At 41.6% G+C, this 17,023-nt stretch overlaps 1 protein-coding gene across 1 annotated transcript in view; it reads right to left on the bottom strand.

Annotated features, from left to right (window-relative positions):
- Cib2 (Calcium and integrin binding family member 2) overlaps positions 1 to 17,023 on the bottom strand; it is a 74,317-nt gene that overhangs the window by 21,493 nt on the left and 35,801 nt on the right. Inside the window, exon 2 of the mRNA XM_022834142.2 lies at positions 2,849 to 3,015. The gene's annotated coding sequence lies outside the window, so the exon portion shown is untranslated. The remainder of the gene's footprint in view (positions 1 to 2,848; positions 3,016 to 17,023) is intronic.

The raw sequence follows: 17,023 nt of genomic DNA, 5'->3' as shown, positions 1-17,023 counted from the left end.
TCAGAACAGACGCACTAATTAATTCACCATTGAAAGTTGTATCGACTCGACCAGGCAAATTAATAAAAAAGCGCCTTTCAAACGTAACAGTTGTCGATCAGCGAAGAATCATCCGCCAACCGCAAGTCAATAGTAAAATTGAACATTAGACGATCGTAGACATTAGACGCGTACTCCTTTGATAGTCTTACCGTCCACTCAAGAAGATCCTATAAGACCTTCTAGAAATGTCGTGTCGTATTATTACGTAGTAGGCGATTATATTAGCGGCCCATAAAAGCCCAAAAAGCCTAATGCGATAATAATTAGGTTTCAACCTGGCGGGGAATAGAAGTGGCACACTGACATTACCAAACTACTTTAAGAGGATAGCACTGCAGTCTTTATTTACTATATTCGTGATTGTACGTTTATCATCTGCACAGAGCGTTGGTGCCTTTATGTAGCTGACTGAGACAGGGCTTGCGATTGTCCTATTTGACGGGTTCGTCACGGCCAGCTCAGCTATGCAAACACGATTGCACGATTTGTCCGACATTCGAAAACGATACGCTCCCAGGAGTTGGCGGAGGTCAAGACCATGCTAAGCTGCGAGGATTCTGAGTTACCACGGTTGGCTATGGCCGCAACCTTCGATGGACCTGGGCGCCTTCACTTCAGAGGGTCACTGTGAGCTTCAGGATTATATAGTTCAGTCTAGTTTCAGTTAGAATTTATAGGATAGCCTGTTATTCGCTTGGTTAGTAATCTACTGGTATACGTTTGCTAAGTGACTTTTTACACTTGCTGTACTTTTTGCGTTCGCTCAATGCCGAATTGAGTTTGACGTTGATACAAGCGTGGACAACCATCAACACTAAATTTTATTCATAGCACTTCGTATTCGCAGTACTTCGAGCTGCTTCATACTTCACGTGAGATTTCGACTGACGATGGCGCTACACGAGTTTGCTTGCTACTGTGTAATGCGTCTGTTCAGCCCTCTATTTTGTGCTGAGATATAGCCACTTGAGATATGTCCATGGAGTTTGATGGTGACCTATGGATATTACAAGCACCCTGATCTACATCAATCCTCGGCACACTTCAGTTTCAGAGAGGAGTTTCTCCATCAGGAGAAACAGCCGCTTGCTATCCTTTACTATGCACTCGAGACAGCGTGCTTATTGTTTGCTGTCCATTCACGCGAGAGGTTTGGCCTCGCATTTGTTTGAAGTGTTTGTGCTCGTGCCTGCATTGTCAACCAGTCATATCCAGCTTGGTTTTCGGAAAGCATCCGCGATGCAGCTGATTCTGACAGAAAGTCGATTTTGCCCGACAGAATAAAACGAGCAAGATCCCAGATCATTAAGGTAATTTAACGTCGCGTTCTGGAGTCTCCTGACAGATTCCAGCGATAGAAAATTTATTACAAGTACTGGGACGTTTGATTCTATTCATTAGCTCAAAACAGGTCAAATAATATTTACACTTTTATCTTGCTAGTTTATCACTTTAACAAGCACTATGACTACCTCGATTCTAGGATGTAGCTATAAAGGCCTCGCTAGTTCAAACACAGTGCTATGAAGATTGATTTGGCGGCACTGAGCAATTATTGTGTGTTTGCAGGAGATGTAGACGCGCGGCAAATTGAGCGGCCGCCTTTTGAACAACTTACCTGTAGGTATAATAGAGTCATGAAAGCTTAATCCTATATATCTACTTTGTAATAGAATCAAGGGAAGGCTCCGCCTAATCGGAGCCTGACATGCCTGGCTTGCTCCCGGCAGAAACCAGTGGAGGGTTACGATAGGCTTTAAGCTCGTTTATGCCGGATTCGCTTCTCCTTTATCTGCGAGGGAACAGACTTCATGAAGGATGAGATAGGTCTTATTAATGAAGACCAATGCTTTCCTCCTGTAGGTGTTAAGAGAAGTGGACATGCTGCTCATCATCTGCTAGGGTCCATCTGCTAGGAACAAAAGCTAAATAGCGTGAACTTGAGGGAAAATTGTCGAGTTTTCTCGCTGGGGTACCGTATTTTACCAAGCCTACGCTGTGGTTATAGCGGTACGCAAGTCCATCCCAATAAGTTTCCCGTTTAACTTCAGGGTTTTTCTATGGAGTATCTACATGAAAGGTAAAGATTGGTGCTGATTTATCGCTTCCCTTCCGCATTGTCGCTTACGAAGTTATATAAACGCCTTTACTGAAATGTATATATGCGTGTGTGTGTGTGTGTGTACTCGACTTTCTTTACAGCGTATGCTTACCTGATGCGTTCATATTTTATATTTACGACTCCACAACGACAACATTTATGACCGCGTTAAGTGCTTAGGATAACGCGAGATTTTCAAGAACGACGAAAATCAGCTAGAATTTAAACTTTTCTTTTAGAAGAAATTCCGCTTCCAAAGAAAAACGACAATCCTTTTCGACTGTATATTTTTTGTTATTGTCAAGTTTTCACCGCTCTCCTATTTCTGCCATACGAAACACAAATCTGGCCCTTGAACTTTTGAGAATACAATTCTGGTAGCTCTTGGCATCAGGGATGCGCGCTGCCTACATGGGCTCCACAGCATCTGGCAGTGAAACACTAAACTCTCAGTATCTAGGTCTTGGTTTTTCCCTTGCCTTGTTACGCTTTTAGAAAATAATGGATCTTATGAGCAGCGTGTTCGCAGGGCAAGTATTGGTAATGTCGGTGAAACAAGTCGATTTGAAATGACATCTTTATAGCTTGGCTTTATTTGTATAATACCTAATCGAACGTAAAACTATCCGTAGGTCATCAAACTTGAAGTATACTAAAAGAGCAATGAAACGGTTTTTGTAAACCTAATTCTAGACTATTACTTACAATTTGTTCGTCACAAGGAGACTCGATGGCGCATGTTCGTGTTGAGGACGCGGCACTCGTTCAGGCTTTACGGAAGACGACCGACAGCTTTAGAATCGTACGCGTCTATTGTAGGACATAAAACAGATCACACATACATACGACGATACAACGTTCATGGTCGTTTCCTATTTTCGATATTACAGTATCACATCGGGAAACGTTAACGACAGGAATTAGTGCTGATGTCGACGCACTTACGTAACTTCATTTGTTAAACTTAGAGATTAGTGATCGATGTTACTGATTGAATTTTGTAGAGGCTCGATAGAAAACAGTTGCGGTTTGAACTATCTCAACTATATAAATACGCTTTTTTACTTCTTTGTTGCATAGAAGGTGTTATTGGGGGGACTTGACACATCGACCTTAGGCCGCGACCTTGGTGACATCGGTTTGGCCGAGTAGGCCACTGCGTTAACGCGTCATTTTTAAGTCATACCTCGTATGCAAACAAATGCAGATACGTCATTTCAACACAGCCCAATTTACGGGCTTCTCAGTTTGTACATTGCGTTCTTTTGGTGCTGTTTTTTAACGAGGTAAACTATGAATATGAAATCCTATTGGTGATCCATAATTGTATAATAACTTGTGTTTTTTTGTCCTGGTATTTCTGGTGAACGATGGTAAATCGGTGACTGGTGGACCAACCCTTTTTGGTGTCTGCAGATTCATATAATATGATTAAGAACTGTGTAAGTAGAAAAAATATAAATGCGTTAGGGGTATCTGATTTTATCCAGACCTGATCTAGCCTGATCTTACCAATGCATTTATTAGGGCGATCAGGCTTAATTAACCAGATGGAATCAGCTTGCGCCGCACGCATTTTCCGAACTGATCATGCCGAGGCGATTTTTTGTGTATCGTATTAAATTAAGGGGAAAGAGTGAAACGGGTCCGTTGGACGGTAGCTTAGTTCGGACGTAAGGCTGGGCAAGATGTGCCTCTTTTACAATGATAATAATAATACGAATAGCTATACGCATCTAATGATATAGAAACAGAGTTACCTAAATTCTATGGTTTTTAGGTAAAGACCAAGACTATTCTTCAAGTCGCTTAATTCATGATTTGCGACGCGCGACCCGAATATCTATCTGCAGATATAAGGAAAGTATTGTACACAAGTTTTCCTAGCAACTTCCTGGAGAAATTAACCATGCGCCTACGCTATCATTTAACTTCCTCGCACTTTGATGCAAGACGAAGTAAATGTAAGGTAACCGTCGCAAAACCATCTCCCGAGCCCATACGTTGCGCCCACAGTTAACTGAAAGACAACCGTTACTCTGACAGATCTATCTTTACGATTTTTCTTTGTACTGCAAATCGGCTGTATAAATTATGGTGAATATTAAAAAATTGCGAAGCCCGAAGTGATAGCTAAATATTCGAACTTAACAAACTAAGCGCGGGATTAATTAAAATACGACATTACTTGTTCATTAAATACCGGCAGCAATTATCAAGTAGTTCGTAGTGTAGTTGATCACCTAAAACAATTATCGCAGTTCAAAGTACGGTCATATATTTATTTGCCCTAGTCGAGCAAAGACTGTAAAACTTGTGGGCCATTCACTCTATTTGGAAACTCTTGTTTATAGAAGATTCAATCCCATCTAAATGACGCGGCCGGTTATCAAAGTGATGAGGTTCAAACAGGTCGCTGACCTGACGCTGAGTTAATATGAAAGTTTCTGTGTTTGAGAAGTGTCTAATTGAATCCTGCGGCATGGCATCATTTGGTTCGCATTGCTCGAAGTTAGACTGAGGTAGATAAAGTCAATGAAACTTTGGGTCGAAATGCATGTACGTACTAAATCCTTTAGTTACTTCTTTCTCATTAAATGGATGCCAAACACTGCGGAGAGGTGCATGCATCAACGTGCTCTTATTTCAGCGTGCACTTTTCAAGCAGAAAATCCAGAATCACTGTAATTGCGTTTGGAAATTAGTAAAGAACGATAGAGTTCTGTCTGAAGATAGTAATCTTAATCATATTTAGACACTCTATGAAATACGTATTTTATACGGCCTGATGATAAATTTCGTTTGCCTGTAAATATATTTCACACTCATCTATTTTAGTTTTCTATTTTAATTCTTTTTTTGATAGATAGAAAACATAAACATTCTGCTGTGGTAATATCACTGAAACAGCTTGAGCCGTTATTACCTATATCATTAAGAGTCACTATAAAGTGTTTAGCCTCGTAGCAGCAGCAGCAGCAGCAGTCCCCTTCATCCTTCTGCAAGCTAACATGGCAAGTCATCCTTCTGAGTCGCTAACATGGATAATTTATCAGGTGTGATATGGCGTACTGATTAATAGCTAATACTTATCACAGTATTATGAATGTATTCCTCCAACAAATCGTCCAGTCCTTAAAACACGGATCCATGTTTCTATACGAAGCTTCGGGACCACATATTCTAAAATTCCTACTTCAGCAGCTCGGTATACCAAAAACCCATATTTCACGTGGGCGTGACGCTGTTTTTGCCCGCTATGGTCTGATAATTCAGTTGCACATCATTGGATTTCAGATGCGCTTCTCTGACGAATTTCCAGTCTATTACAGTTCATGTTGTAGACACAGCGGGTTTCCGGTCAAATTCATCAACATCGTTTCCATCAATGCTGCGTCCCCTACGAAAGGTTAAAGAACTTTCAAAAGACTTTAAACATTCGAGGACTATTTTGATCGCGGTTTCCTTCCCTCAACCTCAAGCGTCCTGTCGTGCAATATCACGGTTCTATCTAAGGATTCCGAGAGTTTGATCGATTGCCTAGCTTTGACCCACATGGGTTGCCATTCGTTTTCTTTTAAGAGTTGCACCTTTTAGACTTGAGATCGATGGGCAGCCGGTTCGCTGTGTCGAATTACTACACAAGATGGTTCCCAGCAATAGGAAAGTAGCATTGAGGAAGCACAATTATACGACTGCCCTACGGAAGCAGCCAGTCATGAACTTTTTTCTTTGATTCGGTGATGTCAAAAGCGTCGAACGTAGCGAGGCAGCCAGCAAAAGCTCAGCAGGATGTTATCTGGTCATAATCTCGTCACGGATAGCAATTTCTTACCCGTCCAGATTTGACCATTTTAAACTAAGATAGCACATTCAATATGTTTGCTTTCCGTAAACGTTTGCGTTTATTTTCGTACTACGAAGGAACTGCCAGATCGTCTTGTTATATCCAAATAGTATTCCTATAAGAAAAACATCCATAAGTAAATTAAAATAATTTCGTATTGTAGAATATTAGGATGAAAGATGCATACTTATCGACAGAAGGGAGCACAGTAGCCACCAACGTTTGCAGCCTTCTAGGTATAGCCATTTTTAATATGTATAGCTGTCTACACTGCGTCTTCTACTAATTTTACCTTAGCTTCCGCCGGAGGACTTATATTTCCACACTCTAGTTTACGGCATTTAAGAAAAACTAGTACCAGATCCATTCACGAAGAGAAGTAGCATGAAAAAAGGATTCACTTTCACTGAAAGTCTGCACTGGCTTGGGATCAGTAGCGCCGTTAAGTTCGGAAGGATAACAAGGACATCATCGTCGAAACAAACAGATTCTCGCTGAACTTAAGCAGTGTAAGCGTGAATAACAATGGCAGGTAAGTACTACCAGCAGTGGTTAATTATGCATACGGACACAATATGGGTAATGCTGTGGTCCTGCAGGGAAAACTTCACATAGTATTTCCTATATATGTTGCTCAAGCCAGTGCTTAACAATATAGGATTAGGCCATAAGATTGGTCATGTTAACAGTCTGAACGGTCAAAGCACGCAGGAAGAGATTCGAGTTAAGCGCCTGTGTGTTTTATATAGTCTTTTGTAGACTACATGGCGGCCGATATATATGTATATATATATTGGCAACGATAACTTCAGCTATTCAGGAAGGCGTGATTGTGCATGTTAAGGATTCTACTTTCTTGCTTCTAGTTTAAGTAGGCGTTCGACAATCGCAATTGGTCCCGTACTTTAATAAGTCGTCTTCCGTCCGTATTCGGGTGAGTTTCTCTGGCTGCATTTGCTATTGCTTTTCTTCTTCTTGATATTCTAACTGGCCCTTTTCACCATAATATGTGAGTAGAAGAGTGAATGAACTTTTGCACCTTTCCTTACATATTAAGTTACTATAGATTGAAAAAGTGAGACGAAATCTTACATCGAAAAGTCTACCCGGAGAGGCCTTAGCCTGTTTTTCCTGATAGTGACCGCGTCCGAATATCATAAATTCTTATAGCTTTGTTTAATTCTTGTCCGTACGTACATATGTCAGTCTAGCTCCGTAACTTCCTTCGAAGACCGACGAATACTGACTTAGATGGTGTTGGTCGTTAGAACCGTACATTACGGCGACGCTCGCCGACGACAACAATCCACTGGCCATCTTTCCGGTCATCCTGTTACCCTGCCATACACGCTGTAGCAGTTCCTCAATTATCCAACAATTGCCCAGTTAATTTATAAAAAAAAAAGCCTCTATTTTTGTGACGTAAATACCCGCGTGTGTGCACATTGCCTAGAACCGAATCAGTAGCGTCGACTAATTCGCAGTTAAATGTCGGCTAACTATTAGACGTTCCTCCTGCTCCTGCAATTGTTACTTATTCTCCTCACTTTCAGCCTGAAGCCGCCACCGGGCCTAGGGATTAAAATCCTTTGAAAAATTCTACTATCCAGTCTTTCCACCTGTCGTCTCATCTCCGCTCGTCACACCGGATGTATCGTGTTGAATACAAAAGTGGCAACTGGAAGCATCTGGTTATGCTGTGCTCTTGAAAAGCTGCCTTCAGTTGTAGTAGGCCTGGCTTCACGCAGTCGATTTAGTTTTCCCATACAGGTATTGGCGTTATTTTTGTAGTTTCGAAAGTCCCTTTTGGACTAGCCGAGAGTGAGCAGAAGAAGTAAAAGCTCAAGGAAGCGGAACACGAGCGCAGGGAGCAAAGTGGCTCGTTTCTTCTAGACTGTCATACCGGGGAGACTCGCGGAAGAGGTTTGTTCCGCCGCGTCGAAAAAGCTTGGGCCGAGATGCAGGAGGAAGAGAGAGTACATTGTCAAGAACCAGGTGGTGCTCTACGCGTGAACGGCAACATCAACGGAAGAATGGAACGATTTTTGGTAGCGGTGAAGTATAACAACGAGACGGTGACAATGATAATGCTTTTTAGTCATTACCTAAGGAGAAGACGTTGCTGACGAAGATTTACTGCGTTGCTATGAGATGATCTGGAGCAAGGCGTAACGTGTCAAAGGAAAAATAAAAGAGCTGGGTAAATCAGATCAGATTTTCATTTCCCTGGTTATTGACGTCATTGTCTGTTGGTGACGATCAGCGCTTACAATTGATAGCGAACTAGAAAGCCGAAATAGCAACGGCTACTCTAACAGACAGCGAAGGTAATGAGGTCGCTGGGGTTGGGTGTATCAAATCTTTTTTCCGATAGTTAAAGATATGCACAAGTTATTCCATGATTTTCTCGAGTAGCTGCTTTTACCGCTTTTTGCACGTTAGATCCTAGGCTCTCCATGGCGTAGCGATGAAAAAGACGATCTCAAAGTCAGTCAGTCTGTCCATACGTAAGAAGGAACGTCTTCACTGAATCAGAAAAACACCTTGTGCGAATTGCCAAGCAAAAGCAGAAATCTCGATCGGTCTGCCGTTACCTTCGGCAGGCAACGCCTTAGGCAGGGGCGGCCAAACAAGCAAGCTCTGACTAGGAACGACGTAAGAAACAGGACGAATTCCGACTGTCGAAGCAGCAGCAGCCGCAGAGCCGCTAACAGCATCGAAGAAGGCGGTAGCAACACGAGGTGATCATGGTCATGCGTACACAGAGCAAGTTGGACACTGGAGGAACAGGCAGAAAGAATAACGCTACACGCAGTGGGCAACCGCGATCGCTGGCCGGCTACCTTCGCCGGCCTGTCCTTCCAAGAGAATTAGTGTAACACTGCCTGGACTGGCGGTGACAGGTCGACTATGATGTCGAATACTGACCTGCGGTCGGTTCTTTCAGCCGAGACCAAAATGACGATGAGCCAGAGTGACTTTCAGAGTAAAAGCAGTGTTACGGACCGCCGATAGGGCAGATCCTGTTATTGCAGTGATTGGTACGGTCCACAGTCACTGTTGTGGAGCGAGCAAACAGGAACTGGAGGAAGTCAGGTAAAAGTAGTTTGCTTGCGGAGAATGTGCTACGGTACACACTAAAATACAGGCAAGCAAGTCACGAATGTATACGTACGTCAGCCCTAGCACGAGCGCGGTTCTGCCACTTATGGATGGATAGGCCGTAATTAGATATGCAGCTTGGGCATAATTTTAAGGCCGTGAAGAGTGAAGCGTTTGACGAGAACACAATGGATGGGCATAAGGGAGTTGAAATATTCTACTGAGATTGACTTACGGAGGTGAAAGCTCTGACGTCAGATTAAAATCACTGGGCAGTTGAAGTCAGGGTACCTACAGTATAGCAGTAGCGAGCTTATTCATATGTAAACGAATCTATGGCAAGGTTGATTTTTGGAATAAAGACAGCGAGGGTTTTATAACGTTCGCTAACAGAAAATGATACACGAGATCACCATGTTTTAACTATTTTCTGACCATTTATTACTTCACTGTATTAGATTTTCGTAAGTATTCCATGAAGTACGTTTTAATGAGCAGCGCCGTAATTAAAAGTTAGTCAGTCTACTGACTCGTACTGTTGCAGTAAGATTTCCGCATTGCCTAGGCGTCCTTTTAAACTACGATAGCCAAACGTCTTCATTCGATCTTGTTTTAAATTTTTTTTTTCTCTTCTCAAAAATGTACACGTAAATGGTATTACCGCTTTACTGTTGTCGAATCTCCCGAACGGAATAGAGTGAATCGTTGAAACAAAATTTAGCAGCGACAAAAGGACAGCAACTCGGACGTATACGAATCTTTGTACCCCTTTGTCGTGGAAGACCAAACTATTTGCCCGATTACGTATCTCACGAATGCCATGGGAGCATTGTAATTGAACAGTGTAGTCAATATGGTGATTCGTTTATAAGATGTCTTCTATGGTTTTATTAGAGCAGTCTATGGATAGCGCAGAGGCAAACTACAGGTACATTCTTTATCTCGAGTCGGAATACGGCAAAGTGAGGCCAATTCGTTTAGTGAATAAAAAAAGATCAATGTTATGTATGTGTCGAACTTCTGATGAAGTCTAAACAATCCATGGATGACTTCGAACTCGCATCTCGTCCCTGCCTCAATTAAGTAACAGATGACAACAACGGCGGCGTTCGCCGTCCATTTGTCTCTTGTTTCCTGTCATACGTTTCACGTACAAGTATGTACAGGAACGTGTTGAATATAGCAGAAAATAAGGGGTTGTATAATATGTGTGGTATACATGTATCTTATTACTGATAAGTTTGGTCAGGCACGATTTCCAGACAATGGCAGTAAGAACGAATCGATCCCACAGACGAAGTGCAAAGGAGGAAGGCCATAAAGGAAGAGATGAGCACTGGAAGGCCAGAGAATAGCAGAAATGGTACAAAAACATACTGCAAAACATTCAACTTTTGCCTGAACACGATGGTAAGGCAATATTAACGGTGGTCATGGGTTGTTTGTACAAGCACACGCGAAAGAGACCCAAAACGTTCTTCACATAGACTTTGAACTAAAGAAATATCACTGTCATCAGATCTTTCGTATGCCGATTTTTATGCATTTAGGAATCGATTGGATAACTACGCGCACGTGTTTTGGTTTTCAGAGTCTCAGGCATCTCCACTTATTCCGAATTCTCGCGAAGCTATGGACAGCTTGTTTTTATGAGACCTGTCAGTGTTTATAGAAAAGATAAGGCAAAAAAATGGGTCTACTGAACATTAACAACGACTTAGTCGCTTTCAGATGAAACAAAAAATGGACGCAGATGCATTAATGAAGCTTGAATCTTCACAGTTTAAACGTGTGTACTAACTGGAGAATGAAACTTGCAATTACCTTGCACGTATCGTCCGACCCTCTCAAGCTGCTATCGTCAATACAATCTAGAATAATACAATTCACGAATGTTCGCTTCACATGGCCGCACTCAAAAAACAAAAAAAAAAAAAAAGACTAACGACATAGCAGGATTCATCGGTGTAACACAGAAACCCGACGATTGATTAACTGCCGAAACAGGAAAAGGACGACCAAAGTATGGATGAGACGAAAACGGAAGACGAGGGTCCATTTAAGCTGATTATCAGAAGTTACAACACACAGTTGCCAAGCGTAGGCATGAAAGCACCTGGGTTAGCCAATACGGTTTTGCTAATGACAGAGGAAAGTATGATATATATAAAAGTTAAATGCCGGTCAAAGCTGAAAAAAGGGCTATTGTACCATGAATCATTCAATACCTGCATGGTGCTATAAATGCTGTTCAGGATATTTCCCATCAAACGGAAACGTCAACGAAGGAAATCTAGTTAATGCTATATCGAAACTACAAAGGGGAACTCTTCACTTTGCAGATATCTCGCCGACGATTAGATGAAATGATAACCTACCTTGACGCGCCGTCGCGAAGGCCATTGAAAATACGAAAGGTCGATACAAGATAAATTGGCGATCGGAAAGCCACGAAGCAAGTGATAACCTGAATTTTAAATGTTTCCTTTTTGCCGGGTACTTTTATATTAGGTTATCGGAGCGCAGTACTAGTTACGGATCAAAAGAGGCCAGCTATGTAAATCACTTACTTAAAGGCACTGAAGTACTGACGTTAGGGCAGTAGCCGCGAGAGTGGACTCTCGGTTAAAGATTTTCGGAGCTGGAAAAGACTGACGGCACTATCAAATTGTTGACATTGGAAGGGCTGGATCAAGTTCTCTCTAGAAACCAGGCTTATCGTCTGTTAAGTTGAAGACATGTTCAATTCAAGCGTGTATGATATCGTTGTTACCGTAAAAACTACGCTGGAAGCTAGACATATAAATCTGGCATTAGAAATGACCACATCTGACTATTAAGAAAGCTTTACATTGCATAAGAAGGCCTGATTGTTCAAAGCGCCTGATTGTCTATATGTTCTATATGTGATACAAAAATTGATTAATTTTTTTTTATTAACAAAAAATGTTCGCCCGTCGGGCCGGTGACAGTGTGCAAGAGCAAGAACACTGCTTCCCTAATTTGCTAAGGGGCCCGTCTCCGCAAATATATTTAGTCACCTTCTAACAGTATCGATGAGTAGTGTTTACCTAAACTACGTGCCTAGCCTTGTAAATATAGTAGATCGGTTAGCTGCATTTAACACAGTTATGCTAAGAGCCGCTCGCATCTCACTATTAGTTAGGTTTAGAAACTCGAAAGTGCCATTCACATTGACATCAGTGGGTTATATGCCCTGCAAGGCTTCCACAGGCCAACATAGCCCATTTAGAACGAGCGACTTCTTGTTTTTTTTTTTTTTTTTTACAGATGATCGTTCAAGCAAGGAAGAAATAGCCTGCTGAGAAATCACTATTGAGAACGGCTAGGTCAAATGATCGTGTTTTACATTCAGCTGCAGGGTTTGATAGATGGCTGGCTAGATCTTCGCTGAACCGTGACAGTACAAAAAAAAAAGTCTGGCCACGCTAGATTGGCCTGCAAAGTAAAGAGATCGTTCGGTAAGTTACGCACGTTCCGTGCCCTTTGACAATGACTATCCGTGTCGTCAGGCCGCATTCAGCACGAGTGCACGAAGCGAACTTGCGTAAGAGAGGTCATCAAATTCTATCCAAATTTTCGGAAGTAGATAGACTACCTCAGGAAGAGAAGCTAAGATGTGTAATATTCAAGCACTGAGGTTGGTTAGCTGCAGCTAATTCAAGATGAGGTGACCGTTTAGTCACATATATATGTGACTTCCACTGGACCCTTCTTTTTCTGCCACAAACGGAATTCTCGTCCCAGTAATAGGACCTTGCGTGTGCTAGGAGTAAACAAATTATTTGACATGAGCATATTAGAACAAAGCGGCAATGCTCTCAGGAGTAGTTTTTGATCCCGGCTAATACGAACGGAGGTTATGTCATTTTTTACATTCAGGTACGAACACCACGAAAACGAAAATCAGCTTGACACGCTCGTGTTACATGTAGCAAAACCCAACGGCTACATGTATTAGACTTATGGGGATAGGCATTCACTCCAACTAAATTGTCGGTAGTAGGTATTTATAGTCGTTTCGAGGAAGAACGCCTGGGTGCGAGTAGATATTGCTTAGCACACGAACTTGATAGTATTTTGAAAGTCAGCCAATTTGACAAAAAACAAATGTTTTTCCTTCTTGACTAAAGCGTACCAAAGTTTGCTATATTTAATGCTAACTTTACCTTTAGAAATGTTCTATAAAAAAACTTAATTACTCTTTATCTTTGACAAGCTACTCCGCAAGAACGTTAAATATTTAAGAAACTACTATTGATTTGTCTGACAAGATAGGTCCGAGCGCCATCTGCCGGAACGCAATCCCTAGTTATTAGGCATTAATCATTTAGTCTTGATTCCACTGCGCTACGTTCTTTCTATATATGTATATATAGATCTTCATGGATTTTAATGCAAAAAATGGCTTCTTTTTTGCTCAGCTTGATTATTGTATTACGTCGACATTTTAGCCTTTCCAGACGAATAGGATTAAATTCATTGTTGGCTATCCTGGTCAACCTGGTGTTCAATTAAACTGGTTAGGCCCAGATAGGTTGGTAATTTTCGCATTCTATTCTATTATATATATATATTCTAATATTATTTTACGACTGAAGCTCACTATTAATGTGAATCTGTGTTGTATGAATAAATCTTTTTCAACCAGTTAGCTTGATGAGTGCCATCAAGCTAGCCATCGTTCATGAGGACTTCCTCGATGCATTTATACACAGGGCTATAGAGCATTTTACGTAGTGGCCTTACACTGCCTACTAGTTCCAAAGTAGTTACGTATAACCCGAAATAAAACATAACACATACTGATTTCACGAAGGGATGATTTTTCCCGGAATAGTCAATCCGGATCACATTTGTCGCATAGAACACTGTGTAGCTATCGAAGCTCTGAATGCTTCCGGCTTAACTCGAAGGCCTCATAAACCAAGCAAATCTTTCGCTATAAATATCCATATTACACTAAGATCAAGTATATATTGATGACAATAATAATGATTATGAAGGCTATAGTCAGCCAGGCTCTTCACTGTTCTTAAGCCTTAAGGACAACATTGAAGCGTTATAATAATGAAGGTTTGTTAACTGTTGTTTCCGGCTGAGTCTTGAATTGCGTTCTTGTCTGTATGTCTATTGCTGTTGTTATCGTATATTGCCAATCAGTCTAATTGAACTCTATCACCCAGCAGTGCACGAACCTTCCACGATCTCGTTCGTTAAGAGTAGCTAACCATTAACCGTTACCTCCATATTTATCCGCTTTGTCCAGCCAGTCCGCTCCGGCCGACCAGCTCTGCAACTCCTTGCCTGGAAAGCTTCTGCTTTTTGCAAGCTCAGTCACCCGGACAAACAAATTGAGTTCTAATATAATGTAGTAATATATTATGTAGCTATTAACAGATATAATACAACATTGCTCGCACGATCAGCAGGCGAAACGGCATAGGCATTCCATATAGTCTACCTGCCTAACCGAACTGAGCTTTTCGGTTAGACTTGTTTAGGTAGCGAAGCGGCTATTCGATAGGTCTCGCGTGTTTTTAACACCTGCTATTACGGAAGAGGGACGATAGCCGCTAGCAGCCTTGACAAAACGTCACCGTGACCCCGCGTAGGTGGGATTTCATATCCTGCCAGCCATAGTTAGTATACTGCAAGCAGACAATGGCAAGTATGTCTAGAGCAACAAAGAATTGAGGCAACCGAGACCTGTATGTGGTCCTTGCAGGCGAATAGAAAAAGCGTGTGGACGATAGAAGATATGCTTCACACTGCTACTGGACATTGAAATCAATGTTGCGCAGTGTGAGCTGCGGTCGTTTCTTGCTTATAATTATTATTATTAACGCAAATGAGAACTAAACGACTATCGGACTCATTTCAAATTTAGAATATTAATCCATCACATAGTAAATAGCTTCAGTATAGATTGTCCCGCTTTACGGGGCGTTCAAAAGAGTTCTGCAAATGCCGACCGCTCGAACATATAAGATCCATGCTCAGATATGTGTATTACTGATACTGAAGCTCGAATCTACAAAAAAAAACTAAGCTTCACCGAGCATAAAATCGTCGGCTTAAACGTGCGTGTTAACCATTTTACAATAGTTTCTTTTTATGTTCGTGTTTTATGTCCGGAATTACCGTTCAACACTATTTCAGGCCGCCTGCATTTCTCCAAATAAGATGTTATTACGATGCCCTCACTGGGACATTATGTAGAGGTACGAGTCGCGTAACGCGTCACCTCTCAAACTGTAGCCGCGCTAAACACTTAACACAGCATCAAACTGTTTCATTAATCACTCACAGTTGGTGCTGTCTGTTAACAAATAATACAACGACTACATGCATGGATTTTTAATCATGAAGATTATGATTTCCTCACACGAGTCTTTCTCAAAAGAACTTCACCATTATGCCGTTACGACCCGCAAAAGATAGTTGTTGAGATCATTCCCAAAAAGGATTCTAACGATATATAAGCGAGCAAGAAAAAACTATTTACACATAAAAACCTTGCTGGCTTTAAGCTATATGATACATTTTAATATCATATATATTGAAAAGTATAATTATCAGCGAATTGTGGAATAGCAGGCCTGTCTTAGACGTCCTATAATATCGAAGGTCTAGTACGGTCTCGGTCAGTTATCAACAGATGTCTAGATCCGGCCCATCGAAGGAAGGGAAGAAGCCGAGCACAAAGGTGTCCATAGAGTTCCTAAATATGGTCTCCATTCTGTCGTTTATGTCCAACAAGAGATATCGATAAACAAAAACAAAGCAATAATTTTACCTTAATGGACAATGGGTAGGTAGCGGAAAACAATGAATGCACGACCTTTGGTGTACACTGGTGATGCCTAACGGCAAGTGTGCTTCTTTTTTTGCTTGCAAACTTTCTTTCTTTATCGTTTACAGCGTCGTCCCTTCTGCACCAGCGCTATGTAACGGATGGCATACTTTTGGCTGGAAAATCCATTGGCCACGCAGCCTTCGTAAACTCGAGCACGTAAGAGTCCAGCGACAGCAGCCGAGGATAACGACCCAGGTGTAAGTCGATGATAGCTAAAAGCGTATTTTCGTACAATGCGGTAGCATCAAATGCGACCAGGAAATGGACGTTCATAGCGTACACTATTACAGCGCCAAACTTAGTTGTGATGTCGTTATTCTAACATGTTCTAACTTACAATTTTTCTCTTGAACAGCAGTTTATAGTTACGCATCACCCATCAAAAAGGCAATTTCAAAGTACAACCATTATATGATCGTTGACTTCACAGCCCCTGATCACGGTGCACACTTTTATCGTCTTTGACATCCAATCACAAAAAATAATATAGTATAGGTATATGATTACAGAGGGAGACAGACAGACAGGCAGAGGGTTTCAACTGATTATCGTACGAACTGATACATTAGAAAGTGCTTCGGAATAAGTCGAAGAGCAACGAATGCAACTAAGGTTAAATCGGGCCAATCAGACACGCAATCCGTCAATTTATTCAGTGCTTTTTTTCTAACATGAAACTCACGCATAGCAGTACATGCGCGCATGCTGTTAGAGCTAAAAGATACCTGGGATAAATTTGGGAATCTATTCATCAAAGGCGGCTTACGTTGACAACGTTTGATGCAGGTCCAGGTATGTAAAGAGGGCAAAACGTTATTGTCAGACTAGTCAAGTTCACCTACAAACTTACAGCCACGCGCTCCCTATCTCGCAATGAACGCTTGTAGATTCAACAGGATTCTTCATGTTTGGATCCGTTTGTCATCGGAGCGACAGTTGCGGATTTGAATACATTACAGATTCTTCTAAACGGACCCGAAACTCCTTTTTAGAAATCTTTCTTCCCGCTAGAGAAACCCACCCACACCCATTGTAGAACACCCCATTTGCA

This window comes from Varroa jacobsoni, unplaced genomic scaffold, assembly GCF_002532875.2.
Source record: "Varroa jacobsoni isolate VJ856 unplaced genomic scaffold, vjacob_1.0 scaffold_502, whole genome shotgun sequence".
In the NCBI taxonomy this organism is placed as follows: Eukaryota; Metazoa; Arthropoda; class Arachnida; order Mesostigmata; family Varroidae; genus Varroa; species Varroa jacobsoni.
This window is presented reverse-complemented; position numbering and strand designations above follow the sequence as displayed.